Source organism: Bubalus kerabau, chromosome 7 (assembly GCF_029407905.1).
Source record: "Bubalus kerabau isolate K-KA32 ecotype Philippines breed swamp buffalo chromosome 7, PCC_UOA_SB_1v2, whole genome shotgun sequence".
Taxonomy (NCBI): Eukaryota; Metazoa; Chordata; class Mammalia; order Artiodactyla; family Bovidae; genus Bubalus; species Bubalus kerabau.
Window position 1 is genome coordinate 67,182,581 of NC_073630.1, and position 13,805 is coordinate 67,196,385.

At 38.7% G+C, this 13,805-nt stretch overlaps 1 protein-coding gene across 1 annotated transcript in view; it reads right to left on the reverse strand.

Annotated features, from left to right (window-relative positions):
* The window catches only part of KCTD8 (potassium channel tetramerization domain containing 8), a 268,714-nt gene that overhangs the window by 153,074 nt on the left and 101,835 nt on the right, over positions 1-13,805 (reverse strand). The gene's annotated exons all lie outside the window — the stretch shown is intronic.

Consider the following 13,805-nt stretch of genomic DNA (forward strand, 5'->3'; position numbering starts at 1 on the left):
TCCCACATGGCTCAGCGGTAAAGAATTTGCCTGCCAAGGCAGGAGACTCAGGTCCAATCTCTGAGTAGGGAAGATTCCTGTGGAGGAAGACATGGCAACCCACTCCAGTATTCTTTCCACGAAAATTCCATAGATAGAGCAACCTGGTGGGCCATAGTCCATGCAGTTTCAAGGAGTCAGACACGACTGAGCACATACACACAATTTATCATACAGTGTTCATAAAACCTTAAATTAAGTTCTGAAGAGACAGAATATGATCAGGATCAGCTCAATTTACTATAAGGAATAGAAAATTTTATATATTTAGTGTATGTACTGATCAAGTCTTCCTTTTATTATGTCTCAAACAGAAGCATACTCTCCTCTGGTCAGAAGCGTTTAGTATTTTTTGGCTTCTTTGGTTCGTTTTTTTGTTTGTTTCTTTCTTTCTTTCTTGTCAATTCAACTAGACAAAACTGTATTCTCAAGTACAAGATTCTCCACAAACCAGAACACTGGGGAGAAGACACACTGTGTTACTAAAATTAAAATTGATCTATATGTTACCTAGATAAAAAACAAAATAGAACTTTTAGCAATTGTGTATCATGAGTGAGGTTTCAAAAAATGTGTTCAAAAGACTAAATTCTGGAGCCAAGGGAAAGACAATGAAGAAAATAAAAGAATAATTTGAGGGGCTTATATCCTACTATTGGAACTGTCAATTTAATTGAGTTCATAGACTACATGGCTATGCTTTAATATTAACAATTTGCTACCATATTAAAGGAAAGGTATGACCATTAGATAGATCTGCATTTGAATAGCTGAGCAGACCCAGATCTCTATAGGACTCCACTTGAGAATTCTACAGACATTTGCAAGCTCTCTTTCAAATGATTATATACACATTTATATACCTTAAAGGCTTGGTTTTGCCAAAATGACTTTACGATTGCAGGATCATTCAGTCCAGGGTCTTAGTTGACATTTGTAACCAGAGACTCTGGTCCTGATTTCAAAGATAATTACTAGGGAGATGTCATAGCAAACTATCAGAATTGACTGATTTTACTTCCCTACATCCAATACATTCTGTTCAGTTCAGTTCAGTTGAGTCGCTCAGTCGTGTCCTACTCTTTACGACCCCATGAACCACAGCACGCCAGGCCTCCCTATCTATCACCAACTCCTGGAGTCCACCCAATCCCATGTCCATTGAGTCGGTGATGCCATCCAACCATCTCATCCTCTGTCATTCCCTTCTCCTCCTGCCCTCAATTTTTCCCAGCATCAGGGTCTTTTCAAATGAGTCAGCTCTTCGCATCAAGTGGCCAAAGTATTGGAGTTTCAGCTTCAACCTCAGTCCTTCCAATGAACACCCAGGGCTGATCTCCTTTAGGATGGACTGGTTGAATCTCCTTGCAGTCCAAGGGACTCTCAAGAGTCTTCTCCAACACCACAGTTGAAAAGCATCAATTCTTCGGTGCTCAGCTTTCTTTATACTCCAACTCTCACATCCATACAAGACTACTGGAAAAACCATAGCCTTGACTAGATGGACCTTTGTTGGCAAAGTAATGTCTCTGCTTTTGAATATGCTATCAAGGTTGGTCATAACTTTCCATCCAAGGAGTAAGCGTCTTTTAATTTCATGGCTGCAATCACCATCTGCAGTGATTTTGAAGTCCAGAAAAATAAAGTCAGCCACTGTTTCCCCATCTATTTGCCATGAAGTGATGGGACCGGATACCAAGATCTTAGTTTTCTGAATGTTGAGCTTTAAGCCAGCTTTTTCACTCTCCTCTTTCACTTTCATCAAGAGGCTCCTTAGTTCTTCTTCATTTTCTGCCATATTTAAATTCCAACCCTAAACTTCCTTATGGTGCTAACAAAACTGACAAAATCAACCAGTCACGGACTTCCTCTACATCTTAGGTGCGGCCACTAACTGATTGCATCAGTTTCCCTCTGGTGGCTTGTTAATCAGCCAAAGTTACTATATCACATGATTGAACTAATTAATAGGTGATCAGAGGTCATTTTTAGTGACAGACCTCAAGCTCCAGAGAAAGAATGGAAATATGTCAAACCAAAAATGAATAGATTCAAATGTCACCTCACCTCTTGGTTGCATGAAAGAAACTGGATTGTTATTCAGTCACTCAGTCATGTCCAGCTCTTTGTGACCTCATGGACTGCAGCATGCTAGGTTTCCCTGTCCTTCACCATCTTCTGGAGCTTGCTCAAGCTCATATCCATTCAGTCAGTGATATAATCCAACCATCTCATCTTCTGTCATCCCCTTCTCCTGCCTTCAATCTTTCCCAGCATCAGGGTCTTTTCTAACAAGTTGGCTTTTCACATCAGGAGGTCAAAGTATTGGAGCTCCAGCTTCAGCACCAAATGACTGTGTAGCAGTGGCACAAAGAGAAACCTGTCATGCTGGGCAGCCCTCTTTAGTTCTCCAAGTCATCATAAACTGGGACTCTCATTGAGCTTGTGCCCTTTCTAACAAAATATACAATCTTTTATTTAAAAGAAATAGATCTCTTCATGTTTAGTAGGAGGTATTGGGATTTTACTTAGCTTATATGCAGAGTACATCATGCAAACTGCCAGGCTCGATGAAGCACAAGGTGGAATCAAGATTGCTGGGAGAAATATCTATAACCTCAGATACGCAGATGACACCACCCTTATGGCAGAAAGCAAAGACGAACTAAAGAGTCTCTTGATGAAAGTGAAAGAGAGTGAAAAAGCTGGTGTAAAGCTCAACATTTAAAAAAACGAAGATCATGGCATCCAGTCCCTTCACTTCATGGCAAATAGATGGGGAAACAACGGAAACAGTGAAAGACTTTATTTTCTTGGGCTCCAAAATCACTGCAGATGGTGAGTGCAGCCATGAAATTAAAAGACACTTGCTCCTTGGAAGAAAAGCTATGACCAAACTAGAAAGCATATTAAAAAGCAGAGACATTACTTTGCCAACAAAGGTCAATCTAGTCAAAGCTATGGTTTTTCCAGTAGTCATGTATGGATGTGAGTTGGACCATAATGTAATATGAGCACCGAACAATTGATGCTTTTGAACTGTGGTGCTGGAGACTCTTGAGAATCCCTTGGACTTCAAGGAGATCTAACCAGTCGGGCCTAAAGGAAATAAGTCCTGAATTTTCTTTGGAAGGACTGATGCTGAAGCTGAAGCTCCAGTACTTTTGGCCACCTGATGCAAAGAACTAACTCATCAGAAAAGTCCCTGATGCTGGGAAAGATTGAAGGGAGGAGGAGAAGGGGACAACAGAGGATGAGACGGGTGGATGGCATCACCAACTTGATTGACATGAGTTTGAGCAAGCTCCAGGAGTTGGTGATGGGCAGGGAAGCCTGACATGATGCAGTCCATGGAGTCGCAAAGAGTTGGACAAAACTCAGCAGCTGAACTGAACTTAACTGATTGGGATTTTAACTTTGGCTTTATAAGCCCATAAATATGCAAAGCGAAGAATGTATCTGAAGGGAAAGAAGAAGATTATTAAGACCTGGACTAAATCTCTCATGAGCTCAGCAGGAAATGTGGAAATGAAAGCACTGTACCAAATGGCTCTCTAGGGTCCTTCTGCTTTAGATCCTCCAGAACACATTATCTCATGATACTGTAGCCCACAGCATCACATACAGCAATGTCCTGAATGGGGATGTCTGTCCAAGTAGAGGTTGCTGCTCTGATGCTGTAAATAAAAATATAATTGCAGCCCTTCTTAAAGTGAATATCATGCCAACCAGTTGTTGTTACTTAGTTGCTAAGTCATATCTGACTCTTTTGCAACCCCATGGACTGTAGCCCACCAGGCTCCTCTGTTCATGGAATTTTCCACACAAGAATATTGGAGTGAGTTGCCATTTCCTTCTTCAGGGGATCTTCCCACCCTGAGATCAATCCCAGGTCTCCTGCAATGCAGACAGATTCTTTACTGTCTGAATTACCAGGGAAGTCCTAAATTTGCTTAGTTAATTAAACATGCTTAGTTAGCATTAAAAGCCTTAGTCAATGATTAATAAGTAAGGTATTTTATGTTCCAATTTTGGCATATGTCCTTAGTGGAATTAATGAGAAAATTATATTAGACAAAAAATACATCAGCATTATCAACACTCTGACATTCATGATCAATAAAAGAACTTTATATAAAACTCTTTAGCTATACGATTTTAAAATTAGTTTAAATATAATAATATTATATGAGTAGGCTAGAATGATGCTAACGATAATGCAGGCAGTCATGTATTTCTGCTGGTGCCAGTAAGAAATAATTAGATCAATACTTTTATGCAAGAAAAAAAAAATTCCATTATTATCCCTGTAGGGCATACTCTTGGCCTTTCACTTAAGATAAGTCGGCAAGTTTCTTTCAAGATAAATAATGTAATATTAATGTCACAGTTGGAGAACTGTTCTCTGAATACACACAGCAGGTACAGAAATTATAGCCCAATTTTACTTGGAAAGACACCATTCCTTCCTAATGAATATGTCTAGCTTCAGATAGCATAGAAGGACAGAGTTAAGACCTTAATTAAAATGACTGTATTACATAAAAAAGCACACGACTTTGTATAGTAAAGACTACAGGTCAGCTTTAGTGAAAATCACTAAAGAAAATGACACAGTTAATCGGGCTAAATATTAGACAAGTAAAGCCATTACTCAAAGTCCTATTTTTCTACTTCCCCTTTCTTAACATAGTTTTACATAACTGACATAATGCAGACATGTATAACACTGATCTGAAAGACACACTCTAGAAAATAAGGAGGCATTATGTTTAGTTCCATTTGCTTCACTCAGGGTGGAAAATGAATGCAAACTAGCCAGAAGCACAAAGACAAATGCAGACAAAACGTGTGAATGTGTATCTTCAAAGTTTTTACTCTTGTGATCAACAGTATTCATTCTAAGAGTAAATATCTGTGTGCCTTAATAAGAAGTGATTATTATTCTTATACCAATTCCTTATCAAAAATATTTATATACTTATTGCTTCATGGAGAAGTGGTCTTTCTTTGGGGTTCAGTTCTAGACCCAAGTTCAAGATTAGTGAACCCTCTTGGTCCTTGTTGTTTACAGCCATTTAAGCTCATATTGAGGTGAAGGAAATGGCAACCCACTCCAGTATTCTTTCCTGGAGAATCCCATGGATAAAGGAGCCTGACAGTCTACAGTCCATGGGGTTGCAAAAGATCAGACACAACTAAAGTGACTAGCACATGCACGCACACACACACACACTTACACACTCATACTGAAGATCAGAGTCACATTTCAGAAACAAAAAAACAGGCAACACGATCTTTTTGCTGTGCTGACCCTCCTTTGACAGCTTGGCAGTTTTTAGGGTATTGATTCCCTCCTCCTAACTAAAACTTGCTTCTCTCTCTTGGCACAATTCTCCTCTTACTACCCTTGACACTTTTTTTTCTAACTTTTTCTGTCTTAGATGCCACCTCTTTGGATACCCTGTCAGCTCTAGAAAATGCACACCTATAAACTATTTCTGGCTGAGACTCTAGAAAAACTTAAGTGATGCAAAAATCAGTCTTATCTTCATCATTACCATCATCATCCAGCAAAGGGCTCTAAGATGATCTCTCACCTTTTGATTTCCACACTTTAATTATCTCTGCTTCTGAGACAGAGTTAGGAGCACATGAGATTTGTTGGGGATAACATCTGTGAATTATAAAGAAGGGGAAAAGGAAAGATTGGGTAGGGAAGGCCTTCAGACTATGATACAGATCTGAAAAATGTTTAAGCCAAGGATGTGGCGGGGGCGGGGAGAGGAAAAGGATTGGCAGAGAGCCTCAAACCACAGTAAAGATCTAACAAAGTCTTGGATAACCCAGTAGGGAGCTCTGGAACAAGGACTTTTCATTACAGGTGACCCACATTGGGCAGAGGTGACCCGGCTCTAGGGCCCCTGACATGCTCAGTCATCAATGGTAGATAGCTGCCCAGGAAAAAGCATGACCTTGGTCCAAAACCAATGTGAATCCTGAAAGCACTAAACAGAAGGAATCTGTCCACTAACTGTACAACTTGCAGCAGCTGACCAGGAGGGATTTTTCTGAAAAGGAGAGCCAAGCAGCATACCTCTATGGCTGCCATACTCTTAATAACTCTGCTTACATGACTACATTTTACTTGGGCCTGGTACATTCTAATATTATTTCTTTCTACATCCCAATCAGTTCTAAACTCAGCCACCATATTAATTTTCCAAAGCACAAGTCTGACTGTAACAATGTCTATTCAAAAAGACTTGAATATTATTTGCTATAATTTTTATATATTTATTATTCAAATAAATAAAGTTGAAGGTATTTAACTCTGTATCAAAGGCCAACCAATACCTGGGCCCAATGATTCTTTATGGACTTACTAAGAGACAGTGATATCCAGTAGAAAAGACATGTCAGAGCTATATTCACCACTCAGTAGATATATGACTTCTTTTCCCTTTAATTTTCTCACTAGTAAAATAAGAATATGTGGGGTGAATTTTGAAAATTTATTGAGATAATCTTAAGGGCACAAAAAACAACACATTTTAATTCCCTTTTGCTGTTTATTTCTCCTCTGTATCCAATTGTATTGTGAGTATCCAATCAGATCATTTACCATGCCTTTAATATGTCTCATGCTTTCTTGCCTATGCCTTAAACTTTTTCTTTGCAGCATACAATTTTCCCAATACCTTCTCAGCTATTAAAATCCTACCTATCGTCTGAAGTCTTATAGTCCAAACCTTATGATCACTCCAGGCAGATGTAGCTCCATAATTTAGACTAAAAAACAAAACAGTCAAATTTGTGGGAAACTGCATAATGGATGGCCTGAGAACAACATTATGGGGTTAGGTGATCTGATATTTCCACCACAGGACTGAAATTAGTTTGACTTTTAGTTATTAAAGAAAAGGATGTTTTACATTAAAAGTGCCCAAGTTTAATATTGAAACTAACTTAGATTTCTGTATTATTTTGGTTATATTTCCTCAGAAAAAATAATATAGATTGCTGCAAAATTATCTTTGTGATTGATTTTCAAATTGTGTGATTCTGAACCATAAAGTTTGGAGAGGGTCTGGGGGGTCTCAGCAAGAACCCTGGATCTCTGTGGAATCTTCTGAAGTGAGTGAGACACTGAGTCCCAGGCTTCAAGTATTTCAGGCTCATGTTCCCTCCCATCTCACCTGCATTTTTTCTTTAATTTCTTGCATTGGAGGCTCACATATTTCCTTCAGATAGAGTAGTGTAAAAAATGAAGTTTTATTACTTTAAGAATGCCATGGCCAGGAAATATCATTAATAGAAAGTATCAATATGCTATAATAGGACAAAGGAATCATAAGATCACTGAATGTGACCTTTCCATAACTTTATATTATCTCTTTACCTAGAAAACTGCTGAGAACAAAGGCTGGCATTAGTGATAGCTCTCTGAACTGAATATTCAATTGTTCTTTAGTTTCAATTTAGTTTCAATTTATTCAGGCAAAGTCAAGCTCCGTTAAATGTCCGTTCATCTTTGTCTATACAGGCATAGTCTAAATAGAAGAAAAAATAAAATAGTTTATGTACCTTAAGGAAGAAAATGCGCCTATGGATCTGAAAAACTTTTTGCCTGGTAATTACCAGGAATATAAACATTCTTCTTTAATTCCATGAATCCTAATTCCTCACATATCTTGGAATACCACCCTGGATATAGGCCAGGGTCCATTAAGATGAAACCAGCTTCCAAAAACTGAACCTTGTTAGCCTACTGAACATTTTTTTCCAGCTTACACCGACATCTCACACATTTATCAATGAACTGTTCATTTTCTGCATTCCCTTTAAAGCACTGAAATGTTGACCTGTGGTTAACTGGGTGACATATATGATGATGGTTAGAAAAGGAATAGCTCCCTTGATTGACAAGGAGAAGAAATTCAGTAATAAAAAGATTAGAAAAGCATCAGATTAGTAACTATTAATCTAACTTATTAAATTTTCATCTTAAATATTTTATATTTCAGTTGTCAGTTTCCTTTAATTCTCTTTCATATCTTCTATTTCTAATATTATTCCATTCATGGTTGTCTTTAAATCCTCAGCATGTTTACAGCAAATGATTTAAACTGCTTTCTGCTATTTTCATCATCTCTGTAATTTCTACATTCCTTTCTATTATCATATTTTTTCCTAAAGAGATTAGGGGTCACACTGGTTGGTCTTTGCATATCTCATATTTGTTTTGGTTTTGGTTTTTAGACATTTTGAACGTTATGTTATTGAGTACTGAATTCTGCTGACTTTTTCAAAAAAGTATTAGACTTTTCTTCTGACAAGCAGTTAGGGGCAGACCAGCATGACCCTTTTTAGACTTGTAGGTTTTGTGTGGGGGTTGATATTTTTTTGCAGGGAGGGCTTGTATAGCCTTTATTCTAAGCTAAATTGACATCTTTTTCTAAGGGGTGACCATTATGCAGTCTCTCAGTAATATCCCAGGGGTTCAAACAGTACTTACTCAGGCCTGTTGGAATTAAAACATCCCCTAGCCCTGTGTGATCTCTGAAGATTGATCATCTTATAGCTCTCTCAGTTCAGTTCAGTTCAGTTCAGTTGTTCAGTCGTGTCCGACTCTTTGTGACCCCATGAATTTTGCATCACGCCAGGCCTCCCTGTCCATCACCAACTTCCGGAGTTCACTCAAACTCACGTCCACCGAGTTGGTAATGCCATCCAGCCATCTCATCCTCTGTCATCCCCTTCTCCTCCTGCCCCCAATCCCTCCCAGCATCAAGGTCTTTTCCAATGAGTCAACTCTTCGCATGAGGTGGCCAAAGTACTGGAGTTTCAGCTTTAGCATCAGTCCTTCCAAAGAAATCCCAGGGCTGATCTCCTTCAGAATGGACTGGTTGGATCTCCTTGCAGTCCAAGGGACTCTCAAGAGTCTTCTCCAACACCACAGTTCAAAAGCATCAATTCTTCGGCGCTCAGCCTTCTTCACAGTCCAACTCTCACATCCATACATGACCACTGGAAAAACCATAACCTTGACTAGACGGACCTTTGTCGGCAAAGCAATGTCTCTGCTTTTGAATATGCTATCTAGGTTGGTCATAACTTTCCTTCCAAGGAGTAAGCATCTTTTAATTTCATGGCTGCAATCACCATCTGCAGTGATTTTGGAGCCCCCAAAAATAAAGTCTGACACTGTTTCCACTGTTTCTCCATCTATTTCCCATGAAGTGATGGGACCAGATGCCATGATCTTAGTTTTCTGAATTCTATCCCTAATCAGCTGCATGGAATTTCCTTCTATACCTGGCTGGGTGGGATTCACCAACAGACTCAATGATACAACCATTCAGAGTCTGGGAGCTCTTTTCTCCTTAACTCCCTCCTGCTTTGTAAACTCTAGCAATCTGGGCCTCCACAAACTCTAATTCTCTCAGTTCAGCTCAGACAGACCCTCTGAACTCTGCCGGGGCTCGTCCACCTTGTACCATGGTTAGGAATATGTTTTCAGGGGAAAAAGCCAAACTGATCATAAGGGTCTCATTATTTTTCTCTTCTCTCTGTGATCACAGTCCCGCAGTTCCCAATCCTCAATGTTCAAAAACATCTATTCAATTTATTTTATTCAGTGTTCTTTTGTCTACTTGTATTGTCACACAAGTACTCTAGCCCCAGTTACGGTGCCAAGGTTGGAAATCTTGCTTTGGGTTATTCTAAGCATTGTTACTGGTCACTCTGCTACCAACATTAGAAAATAATAATTTTCTAACATCCATCTGTGACTCCTCCTTTACCATTCTTAGTATCACTAACTTACTTTATTCGATAGTTTTTTTTTCCCAATAACATACAACCGGTCTCTTTTCTTCCAATCTCTTTTTAAAAAAGTAAATTTACTAACTCTCTAAGATAGAATTTTAATCATATCAGCTTTCAGGCTTAATGAATGCTTTTTTGTAATTTATAAATTAAGTAAAAGAATTCTCAAATTGGTCCAGCTGCCCTCCCACTCTCTGACCTAACCATAATGTTTCTAGATACAGCAGTTTGATCCTATTCCCTCATGCTTATTTTCCATACCTGTGTAACAGGATGACTATTCCCTAAATAAGAACACAGTCCCATCTGTGAGCCACTGCTCTTTCCATCTGAAACCACTGTCTGTCCCACAGCGTTGCCTTCTCTGCCTGTCAAAATCACATCTTTAACATCTATCTGAGATGCTATATTTTTCATTGAGACTAAAGAAGATAGACGTAACCTCCTTTTTCTGAACCATTATAATACACTCTTATTTTATCAACTGATTGAGCCTTTAGAATGTGCCACTTACTTTTCTTTTTCTTTTTTTTTTTTGCCACTTACTTTTCTAAGTGTTCATGTAAATTAATTTGCTTTCAAGCTATACTACTTATAAAAACTGTGTTGTGTTGTTTTACTGAGCACATCCCTGCTGCTGCTGCTACTGCTAAGTCGCTTCAGTTGTGTCCGACTCTGTGCGACCCCATAGACGGCAGCCCACCAGGCTCCTCCGTCCCTGGGATTCTCCAGGCAAGAACACTGGAGTGGGTTGCCATTTCCTTTTCTAATGCATGAAAGTGAAAAGTGAAAGTGAAGTCACTCAGTCGTGTCCGACTCTTCAGGATCCCATGGACTGCAGCCTACCAGGCTCCTCCGTCCATGGGATTTTCCAGGCAAGAGTACTGGAGTGGGTCGCCAGTGCCTTCTCCGGAGCACATCGCTACTGCTGTATTATAAGCCCCATGAGGGGCAGTGGCTTTGCAAAGACTCTGAATAGTTTAGGCAAAGTTCAGTATTTATGACTCCTCTGGAAAAGAAATGAGTGAAAAATAAAAGTCATAAAATGTGATTCTTTTCTCAAAGTTGGTATGATTTTGGAAAAATGAAAAACAACACAAGGAAACAAGCAGTAAATAATAATTTTTAGCTGCCTGGACAATTTGTTTGCATAATTCTTTTACTAAAATGAAAAACCAGAGTGTAAAAGTTTATGAAAATTGAGTCAATTGAGAAGAATTTAATAACTGCTAGTTATGATGGAAATTCTGTTTCCACATAAAGCTTACCCTTTATGTAAAATTTATATATTGTTATTAATTATTGTTGAGAAAATTCTTGAAATATACATGGTTTCCTCTGTTCTGCAAAACAGGGAATACCAAAATACCACTTATTCTTTCTTTAATAATGAAGTCATTAAAAATATTGATTACTAAACTATGCAGTTATAAGGTCATGCCTTCAGTACTTAAATGAGATCGATAAAGACATTTGCTTTATTGCTGGACAGGTTGCTCCTTGTGTCGTCTTCCTCACTATGAACAATGATACGTTATTTCCACGTTGAGTAACTCTAAGCCATGAAGCATTCTTCTTTTCTTGATTCCAGAAAATTCAAGGCACAGATAATTCCATAAAATAACTACACTGGCTTTCAGCACATAAAAACAAATAGCTAAAGTATATTATAAGAGGACTTCAGAGGAAGGGGACTTTTAACATCACTATTTAATGGCAGTACTGTCTCCTAAAGTTAAGTCCCCAGCAAAAAGAAACAAGGAATATCAAGTAGGAGCCTATGAGAAGTTCTGCTCAAAGAAAGCATCCAACTATATATATCATTTAGAGGATACAAGTGGGACCACTACATATAATGGCCATCACTATAAAATTACCTAAAACTGTAAGAGAAAAAAAATCAACTTCTATATATACTTTCAAGTTGTTGCTGTTTAGTAGCTAAGTCACGTCCAACACTTTTGTGACCCAGTGGACTGTAGCCTGCCAAGCTCCTCTGTCCATGGGATTTCCCAAGCAAGAATACAGGAGTGGGTTGCCATTTCCTTCCGCAGGAGTCTTCCTGACCCAGGGATCGAACTCTTGTCTCCTGTATTGGCAGGTGGGTTCTTTACCACTGAGCCACCAGGGAAGTCCTATACTTACTTTTAAGTAGGTATTTTATTTGATACATTTACTTTCTTCTTGAAAAAATGCAATCCTCTGCTACCATCAAAATAAAAGGAAATAAGAAAGTTAAGGACTAATTAAAATATTCTCTAAATATATAAATATCCTTAAATTAAATAATCTAGATTTCACCTATTTGTTTCTATTTTGTAGTATAGTAAAATAAAATGAGGTAAAAAGAATACTGCTAGAAATATTTTCTTATGGTAACCTTGAATGCTATTAAAGTATCTAAATATAGAAGATGAAGCTTAGTTGGAAATGTCTACGAAAGCCATAGAGGAAGGACTTCACAAGGTCAGAGCTGATTTTCTTCCCCCTCTCTTGAAGGTATACACTTCTTGTAACCTAATGTGAGCATAAACATGTTGCTTAAAATATCAAGGTAGGGCACTACTTAATGAGCAGTTTAAAACTTATTTTTTCAAGGCCATTAAAATATAATAAATATACAGCAGAGTAACTGGAGGCATGGGAAGTATGCTGATTTAGAAGGTAGCAATCTGAGTTCTGGTCCCAGAACCACTACCAAATTACATTTTCACATCACTTTCCCCTATGAATCTCTTTTTCTTCCTTGCTAAAATAAAGTGATTGTTTCAGATGATCTCTATGGTGTATTAGATTTAATCACTGTCTTTTTCTTTTTTGAGATGAAGTTTTTGTTGTTTTGCTTTTCTATCAGAAACAGAGTGACCTCTGTTTGTCCAAAACTACTCAACATTCAGATAACTAAGATCATGGCATCTGGTCCCATCACTTCATGGGAAATAGATGGTGAAACATTAGAAACAGTGTCAGACTTTATTTTGGGGGGCTCCAAAATCACTGCAGATGGTGACTGCAGCCATGAAATTAAAAGACGCTTACTCCTTGGAAGGAAAGTTATGACCAACTTAGATAGCATATTCAAAAGCAGAGACATTACTTTGCCAACAAAGGTCCATCTAGTCAAGGCTATGGGTTTTCCAGTGGTCATGCATGGATGTGAAAGTTGGACTGTAAAGAAAGCTGAGTGCTGAAGAATTGACGCTTTTGAACTGTGGTGTTGGAGAAGACTCTTGACAGTAACTTGGACTGCAAGGAGATCCAACCAGTCCATTCTGAAGGAGATCAGCCCTGGGATTTCTTTGGAAGGAATGATGCTAAAGCTGAAACTCCAGTACTTTGGCCACCTGATGCGAAGAGTTGACTCAAACATGTAAAATATCATGTATGAAACGAGTTGCCAGTCCAGGTTCGATGCACGATACTGGATGCTTGGGGCTGGTGCACTGGGACGACCCAGAGGGATGGAATGGGGAGGGAGGAGGGAGGGGGGTTCGGGATGGGGAACACATGTATACCTGTGGCAGATTCATTTTGATATTTGGCAAAACTAATACAGTTATGTAAAGTCTAAAAATAAAATAAAATTTAAAAAAAAAAAAAGAAAGAAAGAAAATGAAAAAAAAAAAAAAAGAAAAGACCCTGATGCTGGGAGGGATTACGGGCAGGAGGAGAAGGGGATGACAGAGGATGAGATGGCTGGATGGCATCACCGACTCAATGGACATGAGTTTGGGTGAACTCCGGAAGTTGGTGATGGACAGGGAGGCCTGGCGTGCTGCAATTCATGGGGTTGCAAAGAGTTGGACACGACTGAGCAACTGAACTGAACTGAACTGAACCATTTGATTCCACATATTTTTGATGTTTCAGAGAAAGGTAAGGAGGACTTCCAAAACCAAAATCTTCCAGCTTTAGAACCTGTGAATTTCATCACC